Source organism: Chiloscyllium punctatum, chromosome 15 (genome assembly GCF_047496795.1).
Source record: "Chiloscyllium punctatum isolate Juve2018m chromosome 15, sChiPun1.3, whole genome shotgun sequence".
Taxonomy (NCBI): Eukaryota; Metazoa; Chordata; class Chondrichthyes; order Orectolobiformes; family Hemiscylliidae; genus Chiloscyllium; species Chiloscyllium punctatum.
In genome coordinates this window covers 47,910,877-47,937,654 of record NC_092753.1, presented here as the reverse complement: position 1 = coordinate 47,937,654, position 26,778 = coordinate 47,910,877, and the positions used below count along the sequence as shown (strand labels likewise).

The following is a 26,778-nucleotide window of genomic DNA, read 5'->3' as shown; positions in this document are numbered from 1 at the left end:
ACTTTCGTACAATTCAATAATCTTAAAAATAGCACAAAAAACAGAATATTAACAATGCTACGGAGATACCAAAACCTGAACTCACTTCCCTTGTTTATTAAAGTTTTCAGAAACATGGCATTACCTGAGCTTTATTGACTAGTTCAGTTAAATCTTCTTGTTAACAATACCATCACGGAGAAAAAATATTCAAAAGAAAAGGAGGCACACGACAAACTCCAATTGTTAATGTATGTGAGAGGAGAAAGCGAGGACTGCAGATGCTGGAGATCACAGCTGAAAATGTGTTGCTGGAAAAGCGCAGCAGGTCAGGTAGTATCCAAGGAACAGGAGAATCGATGTTTTGGGCATGACCCCTTCTTCAGGAATGAGGAGAGTGTGCCAAGCAGGCTAAGATAAAAAGGTAGGGAGGAGGGACTTGGGGTTGGGCGTTGGAATGCGATAGGTGGAAGGAGGTTAAGGTGAGGGTGATAAGCCAGAGTGGGGGTGAGGGCAGAGAGGTCAGGAAGAAGATTGCAGGTTAGGAAGGTGGTGCTGTGTTTGAGGGTTGGGACTGAAACAAGGTGGGGTGAGAAGAAATGAGGAAACTGGAGAAATCTGAGTTCATCCCTTGTGGTTGGAGGGTTCCTAGGCAGAAGATGAGGCGCTCTTCCTCCAGCCGTCGTGCTGCTATGGCCTGGTGATGGAGGAGTCCAAGGACCTGCAAGTCCTTGGTGGAGTGGGCGGGGGAGTTGAAGTAGGTAAAAACAATGACTGCAGATGCTGAAAACCAAATACTGGATTAGTGGTGCTGGAAGAGCACAGCAGTTCAGGCAGCATCCAACGAGCAGCGAAATCGACGTTTCGGGCAAAAGCCCTTCATCAGGAGTGTTGAGCCACGGGGTGGTTGGGTTGGTTGGTCCGGGTGTCCCATAGGTGTTCTCTGAAACGTTCCGTAAGTAGGCAGCCTGTCTCCCCAATATAGAGAACGTCACATCGGGTGCAGCGGATGCAGTAAATGATGTGTGTGGAGGTGCAGGTGAATTTGTGGCGAACATGGAAGGATCCCTTGGGGCCTTGGAGGGAAGTAAGGGGGGAGGTGTGGGTGCAAGTTTTGCATTTCTTGCAGTTGCAGGGGAAGGTGCCGGGAGTGGAGGTTGGGTTGGTGGGGGGTGTGGACCTGACAAGGGAGTCACGGAGGGAGTGGTCTTTTCGGAACGCTGATAGGGGTGCGGAGGGGAGGGAAATATATCCCTGGTGGTGGGGTCAGTTTGGAGGTGGCGGAAATGATGACGGATGATCTGATGTATATGGAGGTTGGTGGGGTGGTAGGTGAGGAGCAGTGGGGTTCTGTCCTGGTGGCCTTCGAAAATGTGCCAAACAACAAGCTTTCTTTAGCAAAGTTAAAGGCTATGGAATTAGTGAATTGATCATGGTAGAGTGAAAAAAAACCAAAAAATTGTGATGAATGGCTCTTTTTCATACTGGACAACGATATACAATGCGCTTCACCTGGAACTGTATTAATGACCTAGACTTAAGTGTGCAGAACATAATTTCAACATTTGCAGGTGAGATAAACTTTGGAAGCATAATGAACTTCAAGGAGGATAGTAATGAATTTCAAGAGGGAATACATTCTGGTCGAATGGGAAGGCATTAAGCAGAAGCAATTAAGAACAAAGTGTGAAGTGATATGTTTTGGTAAGAACAACGAGAAGAGAGAATTGAATTTCAAAAAATTGCAAGAGTAGACATAACAGGAGGTGCGTATGTGATAGCAAAAGACGGTAGAGAAGATTGTGAAAATGGTTAAAGATACATACAAGATTCGGAGCTTTATAAAAACAGGTATAGAACACAATTGTAAGGAATTCCTGATGAACATGTGTAAAACACTGGACTGGTATCAAAGTTCATGTCGTGTATAATCTGGGTATACACTTTGAGAAGGATATGTAAGCATCTGGAAGGGTGGAGAAAGTTTTCCAGCATCGTTTCTGGGATGAGGGACTTCAGTTCTATGGATAGACTGGAGAAGCTGTGGTTACTTAAAGCGGATGCTGAGTGGAGACTTGATGCAGACATTCAAAATCAGTAAATGTACATAAATAGAAACTGTTCCTATTTGCAGAAGGTTAAAAACCAGAGGATACAGATTCCAAATATTTAGAAAAAGGTATTAAACGTTGACATCAGGAAAGACTTCTTACTCAGTGAGTGGTGATGATCTGCAATGCATGTTCTGAAAGGACGGAGGTTGCAGATCCAATTGTCTTTTTAAATGGTATTGAACCATCACCTGAACAGAAAGTAAAAATGCTAGGCTACAAGGAAATGGCATGGAGAGGGATGTGTGAAGTTACTCTTGCAGAGAGCTAGCATGGACTCAACTTGCCTAATAGCCTCCTTCTTAACCATTTTATTACTCCATAAGATTTGATATCACCTGTTGAGAATGTGGTACTTCCTGGGCGTTTGGCTGATGATAATTTGCTGTGCACAACTCCATCGAAAGTCCACGGTCCACTTATTTTAGTGATCTATAAATCAAGTTACACCACGCAGTTACATCAGACTGTGATCTTTAGAAAATGCACAATATTTCACAAATAAAATATCTTTGCCCAATGTGATTTCAGCTGTGACAACCACAAGTTGAGGCAATCCCAATTAGTAGGTATTAAATGCATATCCTTAGCATCTGTTGATCACTTTCTTGCCCATAACTGGAGCTGTGTTTGGGTCTGCCCAACAGTGATTCCCCTTCCTTCTTGGTCCAAACCTGGTGGCAACAACTTTCACAATTGCCAGTGACCACTCTTATTTCCCCCTGCCTTGCCATAGCATAAACTTGCAGCTGTTGGTAGACATTGAGGAAACATGAAAATGTATACAAGAACACAGAGAGAAAGCGATGGAGAAGAAGAGGGACAAAACAACAGCTAAAGATAGCAACCACGAGACAATATAAAAGATAACATGTTGAAGTGGGTAAGACAAACAAAAAAAAAAGCGACAATTAGAAAGGAAAGCAGGGTCTGTATACTTATCAGGGTTACAATATCAGGTGTCTACTTGAAGGAATGTCCCAAAAAGAAAGTGAGCAGTTCTTAAATCAGATGTGCATTCTGGCTGGAGGCACAGAAAAACAACATGCTCCACATAAGGCTAAAGGAAGGGCCTAGCGTGAAGCAATGTTTTCCCACAAATAGCAAAGAGGAGTTTTTAATTCTTTTGCTTTTGATATGAGCAGTAGCAATATTTGGTAGCAAGTATTTTGATAATTTGGCACTATTGAAGATCTTGGAAGTTGTAAAGCAATATTAACTCTTCAGCTGCCAGCAGACTCTGGAAAATAACTTCTTGGGTTGACCAAATGCATTTCAAGACATATTATATTTTCAGGGCTAATCAAATGTCAGTAGAATTATTACTGTTTCAACTTCAATTGCAAAGAAATTAAATCACACCAAACAAACTTTAAACCCATGCCATTATGAATCTATGCTTTCCCTTTTATTCTCTCACCCATTTTTAAAATTGCTCTTTTAGTTTTATTTGTATACCTTGATACAATCCTTTTCCTCTTCCTATTCCACTTCAAAAGTTGGAGCAGCTTCCACAGAAAGATGTTTATTGGCTGAAAACACATTTTTCAGTCAATTGTAAAGCCTAGCTAAAATCAACATGGATGAGATAGATATAACCAGCTCAACTTGTTGACGTACAAACATTCATCAAATCAGCACGCAATTCTGCCAAATGAACATACTTGGTAACAGCTCTCAGAGCCCAACATTGGATGGATAAGTAAGTTAATCTGTGGCAGTATAAGCATTAAAGATTGTTTAGTTATAAAAATATTCTCTAATATCATCAGCATCAACAAATTTAAAAGGGCTGCCTCGGCCCTATTACCACAGATGAACTCCAAGTCATTTCATCCTCAAGGCAATAACTTAATGTGCATTTTTTCTATGCTAACAACCAGATCATAAACGTCTGGGACCAAAAGCACAGCACTAGATTAATTACTAACAAAGTGACTGGTTCAAAAAAAAAACACCAGGAAATCTCAGAAAACTATAATAAGACTAGTAGCTTAAAAACTGAAAGTCACTGGAAAGGTTAGAAAGGTTGGGCAGGTATCCATTGTAATTTCGAACAGAATGACTAGAGATTGTATTGAAACAAATAAAATCCAGAGATGGCTTGATAGGGTAGATACTGAAAGGAAGTTTCTCCATGTTGGAGAGACTAGACCAATGAGACACACTTTAAAGGTAACAGGTTAAAATTCAAGATATAATCATAGAATCCCAACAGAGCAGAAAGAGACTATTCAGCCCATCGGGTCTGCATACCCTCTGAAGAGCATCCCCACATCCATCCCTCCACCCTATCCCTGTAACCCCACACTTACTAGGGCCAGTCTACCTAATCTGCACGAGTTTGGTCTGTGAGAGAAAACTGGCACACTATGGAGAAATGGGGAGAAAGTATAAACTCCGCACAGTTGCTCAAGAGTAGAATCAAACAGAGTCTATGGTGCTGTGAGTAGCAGTGCAAATCACGGAGTCACTGTGCCACTTTTGGAGAGGAGGAAAATTTGTTTGCTTTCAGGGGATCGAGTGCCTGTGGAATTCTCTTCCTCAGATAGCGGTAGAGAGAGAATAATTGGTTCTTAAGATAAGGCAGATAGATTCTTGACCAACAAGGACTTAAAGGGCATTGGGGATGGATAAGAAAAAGAAGTTGAGGCTGCAATTACATTAGCCTTATTGAATGGCAGAGCAGGCTCAAGAGGCTGAATGGCCTAATTGTGTGCCTAATTCACATGGGCATATCTTTATACAGATATAAACAAAAATATATTATACAGAATATCAACGTATTTGTTACTTATTTAACTACATATGAATAACATTGCATATTAATATGTTAAGTGTGAGATATGATGAAAACGTAGAAATCTAAACTCAAGGATCTGTGTTGCTATTCAGAAAAGTATAAGATAAAATATATAAAGATGGAATTTTATGGAATTACTTGATTGCTGAGCTTCTTTGTTATTATCGATGTTGACAAAATAGCAAACTTGGCAGATCCATAAATTCATTTGCAAGCCTAGATAAAATTTTAAGCATTATCTGGACTGTCATATATGAAAATGACTACCGACTCATAAAATTAATACATGTAAATAAAACTGATTATGATGACTAGTCACTCAGATTACATTAGCAGGTGCAACAAAATCATAATGGACATGATTAATAAATGCACAATTAGAAGATAGAATGTGGATTTTGAAGTGCTCAATTCTTTTCCTGAGTGTGACATTTTGTTAGGGAAGGCTTTCTCTACTGACCTTATAAAAATATCAAAGTCAATTACACTGTTCAACATATTGTAATACTTATAAAATATTAATTTCAATTGTTGCAGCACAATCATAACTTTTGTTTCCAGAAAGCAAAAAGCAAGAAAAGGAAGAATTTTAGAAGGTAACCTTGTGTTACCAATACAAGAGATAGTACAACAATGCCCCTGAAACTGTGAAATACATTTTTTAAAATGTCACACAGTAATGACAGCTTCAGGCATTTAACATTTGATTTGAAGACATTTTATAGAAACATCAGCATATTTTTAAGTTAAAATCTACATGGAATCATAAAATTATAAAAGTTGCAAATTCACATGAACAAACTAGAACATCTGTTATTGTGCCAAGTTGTTCCAGAGTTCACAGGAGAAACAAATTAAAGCTTGAACTTCTGGAACTTATAAATACATATATTTTTAAAAAACATATTTAAAATTATTTTGAGAAAGCAAAGTATGAAGAAATAATTCAGCACCAGTCTATAAAACTCTGGAGAGGTTACTAAATTAATCATGTCGTAATGTCAAACGTTTTTGCTAAGATCAAGAAGATGTTTGAATCTAATCATTTCATAATAAACAATTCCTGAAGCTAAATGCATCACAAAGCTATGAATTTGGTACAGAGTGTTTTATCAAATAGGAAACTAATAATCAATAAATTTATTTTTTGTCGCCTACAATCACAGCTCTCTGAAATCTAAAGCTAGCGGATGTTGGGTTCATTTAACACTCCTGATGCTTATTCAGTCAGTGAGATGTTAAAACTATCAGCAGCAATCAGACACACTTACAATTACACACAGAGATACCAAGAGAGTTAAAGCTTTGGATTAAATGCCTACATGCCTCAATGAAAAGAATAGCAATTATTTCTTGGACAGCTTCAAATAGTATTTTTAAAAATATATACTGATGATATCCTCTTTTTTAAACTATGTGCTGTTACACATTTCATTTTCCTTTAGCAAAACCCTTTAAAATTAAATTAAGCAATTCTGTACAAACAACTTATAAAGTCGTATGACATTCAATACTGCAGGAAGCTGAGCCAAGAGCCAACTAGTTTGGTTAAGATGAAAGACCCAGTGTACTCTTGGTCAAAGAGCTTTTTATGTATGTACGTTGTACGCAGGTCACCGCAGAAAGAATTCAATACAGCCAGCTATCAGCTTACATCATGGCCGTGCAGCCGATACATACACTGCTTTGCACTGATCACTGGAACAAATGTTAAATACTTCTGTCTTTCTAGCTTGGCAACAATCCACATATGACCCAGTACTAGGCAACAAAAATTAACAACTGCTTATATACAGTACATAATTATTACATTTCAACAAAAGCAGATACTTTTATTCTCAACATAGCCACCTGCTAGACACACTCAGGTGCACTCTAAGTCTGATCACAAAGACATTACACACCACCCCCACAGCCATTTCAATTTTAGTTGCGACATACCACATGTTTAGCTGGCGTCTACCTGCTGTGCATATTAATAAGCCAAGTGTTGGTTTCCGAGACAAGGACCATTCTCTCAAATTCATCACATCTAGCTGTAGGTCTTTTGTTGATTTTTTTTTCTTTTCTTCTGACACTGTATTCCTGAAAAATGGCTTCAGTACTCCTTGGGACTGATATTGATCCCCATCCCCCTGCTCTTTTTTTCCATGTGCTGTTCTACTCTATCAATACTCCCAAGAGGTATTGGGTCAGTCTGCAGTTTCAAAACCAGACACAATGCACATCAGTGTACCATGCTGTAATCTACACACAGTCCACGTAATACTGAATCAAGAGCGACACCGCAAGTCAGGTTAATCATCCCCAGTTTAATTAGCTGTGTAGCAGAGAAACAATCAAATCTGAAGGATTTTTCAGTGACCCTCCAAGTAAAAAAATAAACTGCGCTGGCTGAGCTATTATGAAAGATTGTGGCGACAGCAAGACTGAATGCCAAAAAGATATATAATTTGAAACTAATTAAATCCAAGTAACACAATTAAGACTTAAGTTTTAGCTGATTCAGTAAGGATCTAACAGGATTAGAGGAAATAAAATGTTAACTTTAAATGACAATCCAGGTTTTAAGTGGGGCTAGCATAAGTAACATATGAACCTTTTTCTTTAAGAAGTTGAAACTTTTTGACTAAACCTCTAAGATTTAAAATAGATTTATTAGTGATCCACAACCCAAATGTCTGATGACAACACTAACACATTTCATCAAGATCTGGAACTCTCATTTAAAAAGACCAGAACTTCAAAGTTGGTGTTGAGTAATGGCTCTTGTCAATGGTATCAAAGAAGAAAGCTCACAAGCTCTTATCGTCTTTGTTATGTGGACTTTCTTCTTCTTACATCAGTTTGAATCTGGCATCCAGCAACAGTGATCTCATCAAGCAGGAAAAGCAGCCATTCACATGTAAGTACTCTCAGAGACTGCAAGCCAGGAAGTAAAATGCTATTGAATATTTCACTTTTAATTTAAAGGACAACATACCAAAGAGCAACATTAATAAAGCGAACATATCAAATATTAAATGAGTGTTTAATTTGACATTCCAAATCTAAGAAAACTTCTCTCCCACAGTGAGATTGTTCAGCAACAATTAGGAAATGTGTACACTGTTAAAACCTAGTTACACCTCATTAAACAGTGTATTTTTCAAGAGTTTTCATAGTAAGGCCGATACCATAAAAGGCCAAGATTTTGTTAGTTTAGTGATTTCTAATTGAAAGCATCCTGTGGGACATCAACATAAAGTGCAGAATGACTGAAACCTTCACTGCATTTCAACATGTAAATGTGCAAATGCATACTCCAGCCATAGCTGTCAGTTTCAGAAGGGTAATGATAGCAAATGCTGACAGTTTCACAGCTATAACAACTGCAAAATCCAGCTCAATATGGCAGTGCTTTGGCAGTACATTCTTCTGCAAAAATGAACATCTGTCTTTAGCTGAACACAAGTAGCATGTCACTACCAGCAGTAAAATGCTTTAAAGACATCTTAAACAATTATTTGAATAGAACACTTCAGATTTTAAATATTCTTCACTCATTCACAAATTTAATAAAATGAAATAAAATTGATATTTTGATATACAATGTTCAACTTGGTTTTAAAATTATCTTGCAGTACAAAAGTAAGATGACATCCATTTTTGGGTAAGTTTTAACAAAAGCTTTAACACTGCTCATGTTAGGATGACCACCTGCACTTGCTAATTAGCTTTGGTAAGAAATCTCACCTCAGTTCTTACTCCTGCTCATCCTCCCTAAACAGGGATAGTTGGTTAACAATTCTTGCACAAAATGGCTACTGTTCCCTTCATTCCAATGGGTTTAAACGTTTCTTCCCAATTCATAGCATACAGTATTTAAACGCTGACACTCATTACCTCATTCTATAGGACTGGACAACAAAACACACCAGCAAACAAAACAGAAAACACTGGAAAGTTTTCAGAAGGTCAGGAAGCATCCATGGAGAGGGAAATAGTTAATGTAATAGGATTATCACTAACTTCTGCAGTCTTGATGAAAGGTCATGAATTTGAAATTTTAATTTAGTTTCTCACACCACAAATGATGCCAAAACTCACTTTCCAGCATTTTCTTTTCTACAGCAAAGAAAAAGGCCATTCAGCCAATCAATTTTAGCCCATTTTTCTGAACTTTTCAGCCTCTGCAGTACTTGCTTTTAAAAAATATTCAAAGTTTTTTTCATTTTTAAAACAACAATCTGAATCAAACAAAAACACTACTAATAATGGTGCTCTTACAAAATCAAGAACCATAGTGTACTGGAGGTCTAGTGATTTGAGATATTAACAGGAAGATTCAATACATTTGGGTCGCACGGTAGCTCTGTGGCTAGCACTGCTCCCTCACAGCACCAGGGACCCGGGTTTGATTCCAGCCTCGGACGACTGTGTGGAGTTTGCACGTTCTCCCGTGTCCGTGTGGGTTTTCTCTGGCTGCTCCAGTTTCCTCCCACAATCCTAAAATGTGCAGGTTAAGTGAATTGGCCATGCTAAATTGCCCATAGTGTTGAGCGGTGTGTAGGTTAGGGATAAATATAGAGTAATATGGTAGGGGAATGGGTCTGGGTGAATTACTCTTCGGAGGATCGGTGTGGATTTGTTGGGCCGAAGGGCCTGTTTCCACACTGTAGGGATTCTATGAAAATAGTAAAGACATAGATTTTGAGTGATTTTTGTATGTACTTATGTACTTTTGCTTATCTAGATAAATGTATACACTTGACCAAAAATAATTTTGGGATGCAGGCCTATACAGTTTCTGGTACATAACATTGCACAAGTCATCCAATGACATGTTAGTATCAATTGGGTGATCAATATTGCTGTTTAGCAAGATATCAAAGCACCTAAAGGACTATATATTCCACGCAATATTTTTTCAAAAATCTTTTACAATCTTTTACATTCACATTCAATTTTGCACGGTGTAGATAAATATTTGAATCACCATAGACCTCTAAATTTAAACATCTAGCCTTCTAAACAAAAATGAACATATCCTCTGTAGAAAACAAGTATAAAGTGTACTTCATGCGGAGGCAAATAGATGAATAAGAATTGAAACAGGAGCACACCCACCAAACTGAAACAATCTTTTACTATAAGGCTTGGCCTGCAGTTAAAATATATTTCCAGCATGCACAGTAGGTGGTGAAACTTTTTGCCTTGTAAGACATGAGGGGGCAGCCAATTTAGGAGAATAGAGGCAGTGGTGGGAACCTTCTATTAAGAGCCAAATGAGACAGTCTTGTCTAGCTTGGCAAAAATGGGGACAACATAAGTGACATGAAGGGATTAATGAAAAAGGAGAAACTTTCTTAATTCCCTTATACAAGTGATTGAATTAACTGGTAGCTGGGTAAGACCAAGGCAGTTCGACATAACCACTATCTTTCAAGGAGAACAACTGCTGAACTTTACAGCTCTGTATGGTGTGTAGGCACTGTACAGTCACCCACAGGAGTGATGCCTCTGTATGGATATTGAAGGCTTTTCTTGTTAGATTTTGGTCCACTGATCAAGACAGTGCCTTGAAGATTTTCCTGATTGAAATGGGATATTGTTTGGAACAGGGCAGCATGAGAAAATTTTAATTTTGTGACAGGTAGGAGTATTAAGATGCAAAAAATATAACATAACTGTGATACATAACTTTGGCATTCTAACTTTTTTGCAAAGTATTGTTGGAACTTCCTAAGCAAATATTTAATTAATTTAAACTAAAATTCCAACAGTCTCAGTATCTTTTTCCAATCTCTTCTGTCTCTCTCAGACAGACAGTTCAAGCGTACATATATTACACAAACTACAGACAGAATTCTTTTAAATCATTGTTCCTGTAATATTGCCTTTTTACATTATGATACAACCTGACAGGATGTTCATAAAGTTAGCCTCATAGCAACGCAAAGATGTGAACACATGCCTTATTTTTAAAGGATAAAATAAATCTAAAAGCAACCAACCACAGACTACCAAATTTTAGTTTGTGTTGGTGGATGCGACTTTCCTGTCAATAGAAGTAAGCACTGATACTAAAATAACTATTCAGTGCACCACATCCAGATCATTTTCAACTGGATGACTAACGATGCATTAGTGGTTTATCATCTATTTATGACAATTATTTTCAGCAAACCATGCCAGCAGAAACTAAATCTTGCTTTTAAGTACAGTGGCAAAGGCAAAACAAATCAACGCTCAGTACCACATCAACATTTCCCTTTGGTTAGTCAGTCACAGCCGTGCCCTTAATAGAGGAGAATCCCCAAAGAGATAGTGTGGTAAGTTTGACCAAGGGAGAATTTAATAATTCATCGTTTTAAAGAAAAGGGAACAATTCAATGCTGTCGGGCATGTTTCTGTATATATTGACCACTAATCTCCAGCATTTAAAAAATATAAATATGATTACTGGGTCACATTTGTTAAGAAACATGGTATCAATTGTCAGAAGCAGAATATTGTGATGTTCATGACCCCACTCAGTTTTATAGGGTGACATACCTAAATCGCCATATGAAAAGACAACAACTATTTTTGAAGATTTGCTTTTTTTGGCAAAGTTCCTTCACAACCAGCTGCTTTGCATCTGTTTATCTTCAGCTGTCTGTTTACCACATGGGTGTAACTGAGACCATGGGTTACCATAAGACGGGATTCTGTGATTTTAGTTATCCTCTCATAATTAAAAAACAACTCAACAAAAACAAATAAAATTAAAAATGAATTGGGATTTTGGGATTCTTGTCCAATAATATTTTTGAAAGCGCTTTTCCAAGTAGACAAAGTGAATTGAAGAAATGTGCAGTTTGAATTTTCAAAAGGTATTTGACATGTTTTGTCCTTTGCCATTCTAACCTATAGTGTATGTATTTGCACTTTGTGCTCAACTGAGCTAATGATTTATATTGCCTCTTGCAAAACTAGGACATATTCGTTTGTCTATCTTGTATAAACATTTCAAAATATAATTTTCCTAGAAATGCTGAGAAAATGGGACATTGTTCTCCTTATTCTATTGTTTACTTCATTATACCAGCTGAATACCCCAATTTGACACAAAGCTAATATTTATATCGATTGTTAAACAGAGTGATTCCAACTAAAGTATTAAATTTGGTTTATAAAATCTAAAAGAAATTAACTCAATATTTAATTTATAATATTTTTACTTACTTGAAATGAAATAAAAACTTCAAAAACAATACTTATGTAGTATAACAGATGCCAAAAGTCTGCAAATAAACTGTTGTCTCATTTAAGTTTAGTTCCAAAAGATCACCCTGATATAGCTAAGAACAAATAGATATTTTAGAAATAAATTCCAAAGAAAACAGGAATCATTATGGTGGTCCTAAGTGAGATATATCCACTATGTAATCTACCTTTTGGTATTTTACAATTAAAATGTAAACTGGTCTACCTAATTCAAATATAATTGAATTCCATAAAGAACAAAGAATAGTACAGTATAGGAACTAGTCCTGCAACCCATGAACACTGTGCCAAACACATTCTGCCTTTCTAAACTAAAAAACATCTAGCCTATCAGCAGTCCATATGTCTCCATTCCCCACTAATTCATATATCTGTCAAGATGCCTCTTAAATGTTGCTATTTTAGTGGCCTCCATCATCACCATGTCCGGCAGTGCATTCCAAGTATTTAGCACCCATTGCATTAAAAAATCTTGCCTCTCATATCCCCTTTAATCTTTCCCCCTTTTACCTTAAACCTATGTGCCCCAGTAATTGACATTATTATCTTGGGAGAAAGACTCCGGCTCTCCATACACAGCTCCCATAAGTTTTCAGCTTCTATCTAGTTAGCTCTCATTATTTGATGTTTAAGTGAAAACTAACCAAGTTTGTCCAATTTCTCCTCATAGCTAATACACTCCAAACCAGGCAACATCCTAGTAAACGATTTCTGTGCCCTCTTCAAAGCCTCCATATCTTTCTTGTATTATGTGCACAGAATTCCAAATGTGGTCTAAATTTGTATACAGCTGCAATATGACTTGCCAATTCTTACACTCCAAGGCCTGACCGATGAAGGCAAGCATACTATATGCTTTCTTAACTACCTTATCCACTTGTGTTGCCACTTTCAGGGAACTATGTACCTACACGCCAAAATCTCTGTTAATGCTACTAACATTCTGCCACTTACTGTACACTTCCCACCTGTACTAGATCTTCCAAAATGCAGTACCTCACATTTGTCTGGATTAAACTTCATCTGCCATTTCTCCGCCCAAGTATCCTCTGGCGATTCTCCTCACTATCCGTAGCTCCCTTAATCTGTGTGTCATCCACAAGCTCACTAAATCAGACCACCCACAGTCTCCTCCAAATTATTTATATATCTACACAGCCAGTTTTGTTTTAACTGGCACCATATCAACCAGCAATGTTGATAAACTGGAAAAAATTATATACCTCAAAAACCATGATCTGCTGCAATGTCCGAATGTCTATGTTGTAAATAAAATATAACAGTGATATGTTATCCCTTGCATTACATTTCTATTACTTACTGAGTATTTTCACATTGATTTTGTCAGTTTTTACATAGATTTTCTGAGGGATGATGATATCTCACAGCTTCAATTGGGCAGGGTTTACTGCAATTATAAGAACCTCTTGATTATCCCCATTGGTGCCAGTTAATAAAATGTTTGCTGTATTACAAACAATAGGGGCCCCAGCACTGATCCTTATGAAACACCACTCTTCACAGATCTCCAGGTCAGTAAAACAAGCTTTCACTGCTACTCTGTCTTCTTTGACGAAGACAGTATGTATCCATCTCATCAGTTCACTGTGGATCTCACGTGACCTTATCTTTTGTATTATTCTTCCATGAGGGACCTTGTCAAAGGCCTTGTTAAAGTCCATATTGAAAACATCTACTGCCCTGCCTTTATTAAACCATCTTTGTCACTCCCTCAAAAAATGCAATCAAATTTGAGGCACAATCTTCTCTGAATAAAACCATGCTGCCTGTCACGAGTAAGTCCATACTTTTCCAAATATGAGTAAATCCAATCCCTAAGAATCTTCTCCAATAATTTCCCTACCAATCACGTAAGGCTCACTGGCTTGCAATTTCCCAAATTATACTGGTTGCTCTTCTTAAACAAAGGAACAATATTGGCTATTCTCCAGACTTCTGGGACCTCTCCTATGACTAAAGAGGATACAAAGAATTTGTATGAGGCCTGAGCAATTTCCTCACCTGCCTCTACCAGCATTCTGAAATAGATTCTATCAGGTCCTGGGGACTCATCTATTTTAATGTTTTTTAAAACACCCAACACCACCTCCACTTTTATACTGACATGACCCAGAATATCAACATACCTCTCCTGAGACTCACCATTCACAAGTTGGACTGAGGCGTCTGTATCAGTGCTGTATAACTCTATGGCTACATGTCCTTTTCCTATGTGAGTACTGATGCAAAGTATTTTTTAAGGACTTCACCCAGTTCCTTCATCTCCACATATAAATTTGCTCTTTTGTCCTCGAGTGGACCTCCCCTTTTCTGAGCTATCCTCTTGCTTGTTAAATACATTAGATGTCTTGGGATTTTCCTTAATTCTGTTTGTCAAAGACATTTCATGGTCCCTTTCAGCCCTCCTAATTCCTTGTTTCAGATTCTTCCTGCAATCTTTGCATTCTTGAAGGGCTCTGTCTGTCTTCAATTTCCTAAACTTTATACATGCCTCCTTTTCCCTCAATTTCTCTTGTCATCCAAGATTCCCAAATGTTGCCATCTTATCCTTCATTTTCACAGGAGCATGCTGCTTGTGAACTCTGATGAACTGGCCTTTAACAGAGTCCCGTGTGCCAGATATGGAGATACTCTCAAACAGCTAACACTACTCTACATCTCCCAGTTCATGCCTAATACTGTGATGGTTAACTTTCCCCCAATTTTGTACATTCACAGAGGACGATTCTTCTCTTTGTTGTACTTAAAACGTATAGAATCGTGATCACTGTTTCCGAAATGCACAGCCACTGAAACTTTGATTATCCACCGGGCTCATTCCCCAACATCGAGTCCAGTATGGCCTCTTCCCTAGCTGGACTATTTACACATGGTTTGCCCTGAGGCATGGTGGATTTTGTATAGTTCTAGCTAAGATACTGCAATTTTGTCTCCTTGATAGCCAATTCTGAACCATTTTACAAACATCCTTCCGTCTAATCACCTAAACCTTTCTGTAGGACACAAGAAGCCCCATCTATCTCGTGCAATAACAATTGTAAAAATCAGAGTGTACTTAGAGGAAGGAAGTATTATCAAGTGTCCTACTGATTAGAATTCTTCATTATTCAACCTCAAATAAAATAAATACTTTAAATACAATTGAGAGTTAAATGGGGTTTAATTATGAATGTTGTTCATAATCTAAACAAAACTCATTCAATAATTTTGCATCAATGCAGTCATCCATTTTCATTTTTACAGAAATTGTTACCTATTTTAACTGTTACAGCCTCATCTTTACAATGAACTAAAGATAGATTATTAAGCATTAATGATCGTGGTCATCAAGACCTCATAGAATGAAACAGTGGTATGGTTACAGAATGTCTATTAGTCCATTTGCTTGTTCTGGCCCCTTGGTACTGCTATTGAATTAATATCACTCCTTGATTTTTCTACATAGTTCGGTATTTTTAACTCCCTTCAAGCATTAATCCAATTGTTTTGCTGTTATTAATGCATCTGCTTTCATCATTCTTTCAGGTAATTCATTTTAGATTACAAACACACAACTTGTATTAATATATTCACTCTTTGTAAAATCTCTTGTCCTAGTATTTTGTTCTTTCTCTGCATGAAGTTTTAAATATTTTCTCAAGGAAAAGCTGAATGGAGATAAATTGAGAAATACCTCTGAAAGTTCTAGTGGTACCGATGGACCATATTCATTTTAATAGAAAAATTATATTTTTGAAATGGAGCAAAAAACAAAAAGCTGTCCAGACCCCCAGCTAGTTCATAAATGTCCTCTGGATATGGACACCTGCCATTCTTATCTGGACTGCCTTATATGTGACAACAGTCTCATCCATTATGCCTGTATATTAAAATCTCATTTAATAAGCATGAGAAGAAAAGGTTTTCTAGCATCTTCTCAGGGAACTAAGGATATCCAACAAATGCCAGCCTTGCAAGTGCTAACTACATCCCAAAACTTAATCAAGGAAAGTATTAGAAAATCAAGTTAACATCTCCCTCTCTTTTTGGAGAGGAAGTCTGATCAATTTCCCTTTGATCTTAGTTGTTACCAACACAACTCTGTCAGGTATTAAAATCTTAGCTTATCATTAGGAACTTCGTGCCACATTTCTCCTAACCTGGAGACGGTTAACTTCTATTGGCTTTCAGCTGCACTTGTTGCAGATATCTTTGTGCCTCACACACCCAACTGAGACTTATTTTATATGAAGTGTTAGCCCAGTTTTTATTAGGGGACTGGAGGGAAAAGAAGAAAAGTGCAGCTGAGTTCCCATTATAACCTCACACTTAACACTTCCAGCAGAGATCACATCATTTCAATTAAAAGTAGAGATACTTGTTGTCTTTCCCTTTCTAGCTCAGGGGTACTGAAACTTGGATGGTATTACTCCCATCTCTACATGAGGTGAAGGCAGCTAATTCAGCAGAAAATGGAAAATAGATTTGGAAACTTCCAATCATTAAGTTTTAGTAATGCTGTATTTACCAAATGAATCATTGGGATGTTACTTTTTCAAAAACAAACTTATAAACATCTCTTCTTTTCCCTGCAATACTAATTTTGAACAATTACTTAGTCACTGAATACCACAAATGCTAAATGAAAGCATAGGAAGTTGCTTCCTCTGGCGAAGGATCTCAAACACAGGGGTACAGCCTCAGGATAATTATTTAGGTCTTAGATGAGGAGAAATTTTTCACTTGAAGGATTATGAATCTTTGGAATTCTCTATCCCAGAAGGTATAGAGATGTTCTACTGTTGATGATATTTAAGATTAGGACTTCCAGCCCTTGAAGAAATTAATAGATTGGGATCAAGTCAGAAAGAGGAACTGAAGTCCAAGATAGGTCTTGATTGGACTGAACAGAAAGCCATATGGTTTACTCTTCCCTTTACTTGTGGTTCTGCATTAATTTAGCCATAGTACATAATATTTAATAGCATTATGACAGTACATATTGAAGCAATGTTAATTAATAAATTAGCATTCAATCAAAATGTACTTCTTGGTCAATTAACATGAGACACTTATCAATCTCTTCAGGCTGTTGCATTGCAACTATGCTTTAAATTGTGTTATAATAATTGGTCAGAAAAACATAAGAAACCATTGTATTATTCTACACTACAAAGAAAAATCACACTTTAGGATTGTGTTGAGTTCAAATGTCATTTCTGGCTATTGTAAACTCATCACAACTAGTGATTTGTTATACCTTTATATACGAAACTTCAGAGTTTGATTTAAAATATTATCTTCAAACTTTTAAATGGCAAAAGCATACCTGGTCATACACTGGTGATAAATAAATGATCTTTTCTTGGCCTCCGCTCCACTTACCTGTCCTCTCATTTTAACTCTTAACTTCTTTACTGTTCAAATTATTATCTATCTTAGCTTTAAAAGCATTTAGTGAGGAAGCCTCAACCACTTCACTGGGCACAGAGTTCCATAGATTCAAAACTCTCTGGGTGAAGTAGTTCCTCCTCAATTCAATCCTAAATCTGCTCCCCCTAATTTTAAGGCTATGCCCTTTTGCCCCATTTTCACCTGCCAGTGGAAACATCCTCCCTACCTCTATCTTACCAATTCTCTTCATAATTTTATATTTCTATAAGATTCCCCCCTCATTCTTATAAATTCCAATGAATATAATCTCAGCCTACTCGATCTCTCCTCATAAGCCAACCCAACCACGGAATCAACTTAGTGAACCTCCTCTTTAGCGTATGCCAGTACATCCTTTCTCAAGTAAGGAGACCAAAACAATTTTAGAGATATATATAATTAAAACAAAAACAGAATTCTATAAAGTTGTGTGAAGTTTCACAGCATTTCATAAATCACAAACAACATAGGTGCAAGTTAGCAATGGGAATGTAATGATTTTTTTAAAAAAAATCACTGTACAACCAAGGACTGCAGATATTTCCTATCTATTAGAAAAATAGTTACTTCCAGTTATATTTATGGTTCTTGGTATCCAACAGCACATGGAGGTTGGATGGCTGGCAAATTAACATGTTAGTTATTTAGAGTTTGGGCTATTTGTTAGTCGGCAGCTCATTGTGAATTATTCATTGCAAAATTATACTGGCAGCTCCAACAAATGGAAGTCAAATGAAAAATAGGGAAATACAACTTGGTGAAGGCGTGAAGACAGATCTTCAAGGAAAGTTGAAAAAACACAAATGTAATTCAAGCTAATAATGACAAGATATACACAGCAAAAGGATGTATGTGTGAGGGCACCTGAAAACAATTTCAGCAACATGTAAACTAGAGCTGTAGTATTTTAAGTGGACTAAAGAAATACCATATTAGTCAAAAGCTGAAGGAGCTGTATTTGGGACATCAAGACAACAGATTACCAAAAGATTTTGTCCTGATGTTTCTAAGGAGTGTATACAAGTAAATGGAAGCCACTATAATATTAACATAGAGACACAAACATAAGAATTAGGAGCACGAGTAGGCAGTTAAGCCTCTCTAGTCTGCTCTGCCATTTAATATGATCGCGGTTGGTCTCATTGTCTCAACTCCACTCTACTGCCCGTTAGACACAATCCTTCAACCTATCACAAATCTGAACTCTGTCTGTCGATCTGTTCCTTATATTTACTCCATGTTCCAACTACTGCACTCCTGGACAGTGAATTCCACAGATTCACAACGCTTCGAGAGAATTTCTCTTCATCTCGGTTTTAAATCTGCAACCCTTCGTCCTAAAACTACGACCTCTCATTCTAGATTGCTTCACATGAGGAAATATCCTCTTTCTACTTTATCAATCTCCTTTAGCATCTCAATACCTCAGTCAACTTTCATTCTTCTAAACTCAGGAGAATATAGGCCTAAACTGCTGACTCTCTTCATAATACAAACCCCCTCACGTTTGTAAATCTAGGTAGAGAACCACCTTTGAATGCCATCAATGCGACCATATGCCTCCTCAAATAAAGAGCAAACATTTTGCAGAACCCTCCAGGTGTGGTCTCACCTAAAGCCTTGCACAGTTGCAGCAACACACACTCTACTCCTTCAGCAATAAATGCCAAAATTCCATTAGCCTTCCTTATTACCTGCTGTACCTATGTACTAATTTGTTGTGATTCATGCACAAAGACACACAGATCCCTAAACTTTCTATCCATGTTAAATTTCATCTGTCAAATTTTAGCCCATTCACCTAAACTATTTGCAAGCATTTGTAAATTTCTTACCTCTTCATTGCAACTTACTTTCCCAACTATTTAAGTGTCATGTCCAGAGGTGGCTATAGTACTTTCACAATTTCCACACACAAGTCATTAATATATTTTATAAATAGTTGAAGCCAAAGAACTGACCTCTGAGACACCCCACTAGTTACTGATCACCAACCAGAAAAAAGGTCATTTCTTCTAACTCTCTGCTTTCTATTGGTTAGCCAACCTCTATTGAAGCTGATAAATTATTCTAACCCGATGTGATGTTAAAATACAACCTTCTATATTATAATAATACACAGGGCATATATACACAATTTAGGCTAGAATATTTGAACAGAATTTTTAAAAATGATAAAGTAAAAAGAGTTTTAGTAACACTTTTGTTTACTGCACTAAAAGCTAAAATGGGTATAGTTGTTTGCATCAGTGGAAACATCCCTCAGGTCAATTATTTTAGAATTTAAATTAAGATCATAATGTCTGGCTGAGTTCTTCCAGACTTGTGCAATTCATCCTATCAGAGGGCAATGGTGCCTTAAGCAAATCTGATATTTCTAACCAGCTCACAAAGCATGCTTATTCCTTTCTTTTTTGCTTGCTTGTACACAATGTTGACTTTGACTTCCATTCAGCTTCAGCTATTTAAGCTGCTTGTACGTGAAAAAGGTTTCTCATTCATTCCGGACTCCAATTTTCTTTGGCAACTTCACCGTTTATTCCTCCTCCCACTGAATGTTTTTAAAACATAGTTATTTTTGTCATTTTCTTTCTCACAGTTCATATCTTTTGTTTTTCTTTCACTTCATTTAACTGTATTCCCTTCTTTTCTATATCAGTTTGAACACACTCTGGCATCATCATTAATCCTTCTAAAAGATACTGGTCAAAACTTGCGTAGAACGCACTGCACCACCATCTTCCTCAAGGACAACAAGGGCCGGGCAGAAATATTGGCTACCCAGTGACAGCCACGTTCCCAGAACAGAATAAAAAAAATTGAATCTGTCCACCCTGTATTAGTCTTCATGGAAAGTTTGCATATCTTATTCACACATTCTCCAGAACCAGTTTTCACAGAGAGTGATGCAGATATAGAACAAACTACCAGAGGAAGTGGTAGAGGTGCTTAAAATTACAACATTTAAAAGACATTTAGACAGGTACATGAATAGGAAAGATTTAGAGGGATATGGGCCAAAAGCAGGCAATTGGAAATAGTTTAATTTGGGAAACGTGGTTGGCATGGATGAGTTGGTCCGATGGGTCTATTTCTCTCCTGTATGATTCTATGACAACGAATATGAATTTGTCCCTTCTAAACCACCAAAAGTTGGTCATTTACTTCCCTTACATTTATTAACTTATAGCAATTAGAAAGTGCCAATGGAAGTAATACTTTCCTTCAATCAGTCTTCCATTTCATCCTAAATAATAATCTTTGGAGACCTCAGTTCTATTTATTCTCATTAATTGGATCCAGCATGAAACATAACTTCTGGTGGTTCTTACCTGACCTCTGTTGCTTACTATTTTTAATCCTCTGTGGCAGTAAAACTTAAAAATGTAGCAGATGTGTTATCTATTGGCTTTTCTTGTTTGATATTATATATTGGACCTTCAGAATGCAGTTATTAACCAAGTTACTTCATTAGTAAATAAAAACAAATCAGAACAAAGATACATCAACAGTTTAAAACAAATACAAAAAAAGGGACACAAGTAAATTCTTTTCTGCAAAATTTAAATTACAAGCTTTTGTGGTTGTTGCATAGCAAAATAACTGGATACTCAAAATAAAAACTACGCAAAAAATATTTTACATGAAAGATCCCTGATTTAGGAGGTAACCATGAAAGCCTTCAGCTATTTAATCATTCTAAAACTTTTGCTATTCAACACTGTCCTCCACAAACAATACGAAGCCCTCCTAACCGATCAAAAAAATTGTAAACTGTTAACTGTTTGAGTATCTCAATGAATACACTCTATAACCTATTTTCATTCCCAACCAAAAATCCAGTTTTTTTTTTCTTTTTGGTACAGGAGTTATTCAATATGTAATTAAATATTTAACCTAACATCTAATTTCCCTATATTCTGATACACAGTTACAAGGTGAAACAATGTGCATTTAAAAAGGATTTGGGGCATTCAATTACATTTTAGAATTGACATGTTAGACTGTTCTTTCAAATCTAGATCATTCAACGTAACTTTTGAGAAGTGGCTCTCTGGAACATTTTCAAACAGTGACACTAGAAGCAGTGCCGTACAATGTCCTCATCTATGTATTTAAAATCAAGTTACTTTACACAAGAAAATAACAATTCCAGCTTATGTTATTTGGAATTATTCACTATTACTAATTGATTTCCTGTGGTTTTGCACTCAGGAAGTGACATAAGAACAAGAGACATAAATCACACTAATGACAAAACTTCAGTTTCAATTGTTAGCAAGTTTTTAACTTCACTAAATTTATTCTCAGAGGCATTGCCCACAGGGAATGAGTGACAAGTATAAGTGTGAAACTGTAACACAGTCTGACATAAGCATATCGAAATCAAGCTGCTACGTTTGTAAGTTTTGCTGTAATATATACTAACATGTGGCTACAAACAACCTATGGACATAGCCAGGAGAAAAAGTGAAAATACAAAAGGGTTGAACAACCTCAGTAGTTCAACTATATTATTTAACTGGATCAGTAAAACCAAACATGGCAGTCAGAATGAAAGCTACATGCTCCACACTGTCACCTTCTGACCAAAACTTGCAAATACATATACAAACAATTATTTTTTCAGTTCTGTACTTAGCTTTAACAGTGGTTTTTCAAGAACTAAATTGTTATCAAAGATTATTAAGTTTCAGAAACCTTTTACAGCACAACAGATAGGAGGAGAGACACAATATTGAAAAATCCACAATTCCTTTGTTGTTGTGAAGCTATTGATTTACAGGTTAATTAACAATCTCAAAGGCTGCAATGGAACCATTCATCCAAGGTAGTTACTATATTTATGATTTTATATAGTAAAAGGGGACAATAGATTGTCACAACACATAGAACAATAGTTGATGTAACTATTTGTGGTCCTATCAATCTACTTTAGTGAACCTCAAAAGATTTCATGGCAATATTCAACAATATGAACTCAAAACGGACAGAAAAATCTCCACTTTTTTAAACTGTTTGAATTCTGACCTTGAAGAAAATGCAACTGTGAAGCATAAAGAATCAGCAACAGAAAGATTCATTTGAACAGTGTGCAGAGGGTAAGCTGCAAGATTCATGTCCATTTTAATCATATACCTATTGGAAAAAATGTTGCATATTACTTTTCAAACCTTCCATATCTTTTATGCACATAATTTGCAAAATGATCATTTAACACAAAAAAAATTAAGAGTATCACAGATTCAATTAAGCATTATACATAAGATACTTAATTCTTAGTGTAATTTCAAAATATTTTGTGATACTCAGATTTTACTTGGTTTTTAAATTGTATTTCAAAAAAATTACAAAGCACAACCAATATATCAGATTGTTATACTTTAGGAAGTCTAAATTCAAATGTCAAAGCAAATGCAACAACTTCCAGAAAATTGACACGAGTTGGATTGACAATTCAGTTGAATTTTTTCTGTAATATTCCTGGATTCATGAGGATGAAACATGTTGTTAGTTTTGTTGAAGGAATTTAGCATAAACATACTCTGAACAGGATTTGTGTAAAGATTTGTAGTTTGGGTGCTGGTTGTTGTGTTTGTGGGTATGTTTGCCGAGTTGGGAAGTTGATTTGCAGACATTTCAGCCTCTGTCTAGGTGACATCTTCAGTGCTTTGGAGCCTCCTGTGAAGGTCTGCCATACTGACTCTTCTGGAACTTATTTGGTTCGGTTTCTGCTGCTTCCGGTTGTTTGTTGTAGTGGCCGGTATATTGGGTCCAGGTTTCTGTACTTGTTATGATGTGGAGGTGGCAGTGTTGGACTGGGGTGCATAAAAGTTAAAAATCACACAACACCAGATTATAGTCCAACAGGTTTATTTTGAGATACTAACTTTCAGAGCACTGCTCCTTCATCAGGTAACTAATGGGGCGGTATCATAAGACTCAGAATTTATAACAAAAGATCAGTGTAATGCAATTAAAATGATGTATTGAACTAGACTGCTGTTAAGTCTCTCATCTTTTAGAATGGGTTGCAGGTTTCAGTTCATTAATATGCAAATCCCCGAATTCTTTTAAGTCACATTCTCGAGATATCTTAAGGTTTATAAAAAGAGGTGACATCTCAGCTCAGACAATGTATTAAAGGTGCGTGGTTAGAGTCTGTCTGTATCCCAATCTTGAGACAGACTGGTTCTATTTCCAAAATAGGAATTTATAATACATTATATGGATTGACTGCCTGCAGATTGTGTATTTTTTTGAGCAAAATAGAATGTATCTGCAAATACAAATTCACCTCAGACTTGTGCATGCGCGCGCGCGCATGCGTGAAAGAGGCAGAGAGTGAGTGTATGTCTGCATGTGAGAGAGTGTGTGTTTGCTTGTGTGCATGCTTGGTAAAGTGTGTGTGAGAGTGTATTGGAGTCTAAACCTGTGAGAGGGTGTGGGAGAGTGAGAGTGTGTGAGTGTATGTGTGAGTGCATGTGTGAGAGAGAGTATGAGAGAGGGTATGCATGAGTGTGAGAGTATGTAAGAGTTAATGTGTGCTCGTGTGTGCATGTGACAGAGTGTGTAGTGTAATGGGATCACCCATAAATGTGACATGAACCCAATGTTCCCGATGAGCCCATCTCATGGGTTCCGAACTTGGCTATCAGCTTCTGCACTGTGTTGATGCGTATCCCGAAGTCACCTTGGAGGATGGTCACCTGAAGATCTGAGGCTGAATGTCCCTGACTGCTGAAGTATTCCCCGACTGGGAGCAAACTGTCTGGCAATTGTTGCGCGGTGTCCATTCATGCATTGTCGTAGTGTCTGCTTGATCTCAGCAACGTACCATGCCTCCGAGCATTGCTGCCTGCAGCGTTTGAGATAGACAATGTTGGCCAAGTCACAGGAGTACCTGCCGTGTACATAGTGGGATCCATGTCAACACTCTGTCACTTCTTGCAGTGGTTGCCATGACAGGGTTGTACGGTGTTGTGGTCGATGTTGCCCTGAAGGCTGGACAGTTTGCTGCGAATAATGGTCTGTTTAAGATTTGGCAATTGTTTAAAGGTGGGAAGTGGAGGCATTTAAGAGGTCTTGGCGAAGTGCTCATCCTCATCGATAATGTGTTGCAGGCTGCGAAGAACATGGTGTAGTTTCTCTGCTCCCGGAAGTACCGGACAATGGTTAGTGTTTCAAAACACTACATAGGACAATCAGGCAGACAACTAACAATCACACCCACAAACACCAACTAGCCACTAAACACCATGACCAGCTGTCCCTACTAGCCATACACACAGATCACACAGACCACAAATTCGATGAGGACAATACAACGATCAAAGGACAAGCTAAACAGAGGACAGCCAGAGAATTTCTAGAAGCATGGCACTCACCTACGGACTCCATCAACAAGCACCTTGACTTGGACCCAATATACCAGTCACTACAATGAACAACCAGAACCGGCAAGCAGTAGCAGCAGAAACGGAACCAACTAAATTCTAGAAGACACAGTACAACAGCGCTTCACAGGAGGCTCCAAAGCCCTGAGGATGTCACCTAGACAGGGGACAAAACTTCTGCAAATCAACTTCCCAGCTCGACGAACAAACCCAAAAACATAATACTCTGATCATCACTACAATATAATTTTCATTACCTTACAGGTAGCAGTTTATAACTGAATTCTCGCATATCCTGAATATAATGAAGGGACAATCAAATTTTCACTTTGACTCAGTTGGGACACAGTAAGGGTTAGAGTTAGAAGATTTGAGAATTCATGACCTGAGCACATGTACTCAGCCGATATTTCAGTGCAGTGCTGACAATAGCTGCGTTCGAGGTATGATGTTTAAAATGAATCACTAAAGTGATGACTATCTTCCGATTCCAATGGTAGTAAAAGATACATCACAAAGCAAACATAATATGCTGTCTATCTTCTGTTCTGTTCAATATTTCACCTTCAAATCACCATCAAAATGTATTAACAGATCATGTACTTAGACTCCTGTTGGTAGGAATTTCTGTGAATTTGCCTCCACAATAAATACTAGACTTCAAAATAATTAATACTCTAGTTATCAAGTACCTTAGGATGTCCTGGTAAGTGCCTTATTAGCAAATTGAACTTTTCCTACTATCATTTGGTTTTTTTTTGGTTGAACCTGGATGGTCAAAACACATTGTATTTAATGTCAGTTTTATGAAATTATCAGCATTGTTCTTTTCAAAAACTTTAAATCCACACTTACTCACCATGATAAACCTAACTGCAGTTTTATATTAAATATACCAATTAATACTTTTGAATGAAAAGGAAAATAAACAAAAATAATTACATTCTGCCCAATTGCACTGGTTCACAGAAAATGTTACGACCTCCAAACCTTCTATGATATCTGTGGTCTGCTCATTCTGACCTCTTGTGTATTATGCCAATGTAATTGCTCCATCAATCAGAGCACTGCCTTGAATTCACTCACTATACCTCTTTACCACACCTTCCCTTATGAGACATTTGTACAGATGGATAAGAGAAGGGAGGGTCAGGGTAGTGGCAGATAGAGTTATAGAGATGTACAGCATGGAAACTGACCCTTCAGTCCAACTTGTCTATGCAGAATAGATATCCTAAATCAATCAAGTCCCATTTGCTAGCACTTGGCCCATGTCTCGCTCAACCTTGGCAATTTATGCACCCACCCTGATGCTTTTTAAATGTTGTAACTCTACCAGCATCTACAACTTCATTTGGCAACTCATTCCATACACGCATCACCCTGTGCATGAAAAAGTTGTCCCTTTTAAATTTTTCCCCTCTCACCTTAAACCTATGCCCTTTGGTTCTCTGAGATAGGGGAGTCCAGAAAAGACTTTGTCTATTTATCCTATCCACACCCCTCATGATCTGATAAGGTCACCCACCAGCTTCTTACACTCCAGGGAAAACAGCCCCAGTCTATTTAGCCCTTCCCCAGAGCTCAAACCCTCCAACTCTGGCAACATCCCTGTAAATCTTTTCTGGACCCTTTCAAGTTTCATAACATCTTTCCTATAGGAGGGAGACCAGAATTGCACATAAGTCAAAAGTGCCTTGACCAATGTCCAGCACATCTGCAACATGATCTCCCAACTCCTATACTCAATGCTCTGACCAATTAAGAAAAGAAAAGTCACAACACCAGGTTATAGTCCAACAGG

The 26,778-nt window shown here is 37.3% G+C and overlaps 1 protein-coding gene across 9 annotated transcripts in view; it reads right to left on the bottom strand.

The window, feature by feature from the left end:
* The window catches only part of zbtb20 (zinc finger and BTB domain containing 20), a 311,373-nt gene that overhangs the window by 84,902 nt on the left and 199,693 nt on the right, over nucleotides 1–26,778 (bottom strand). For 5 of the 9 annotated variants that reach the window (XM_072585058.1, XM_072585056.1, XM_072585065.1 and 2 more), the window contains one exon: nucleotides 2,429–2,522. The exons of 2 other annotated variants lie outside the window; for them this stretch is intronic. The gene's annotated coding sequence lies outside the window, so the exon portion shown is untranslated. Of the gene's footprint in view, nucleotides 1–2,428; nucleotides 2,523–6,834; nucleotides 6,977–26,778 lie in introns of those variants that run through there. 2 more of the 9 variants (XM_072585061.1, XM_072585062.1) reach the window with 2 other exon arrangements.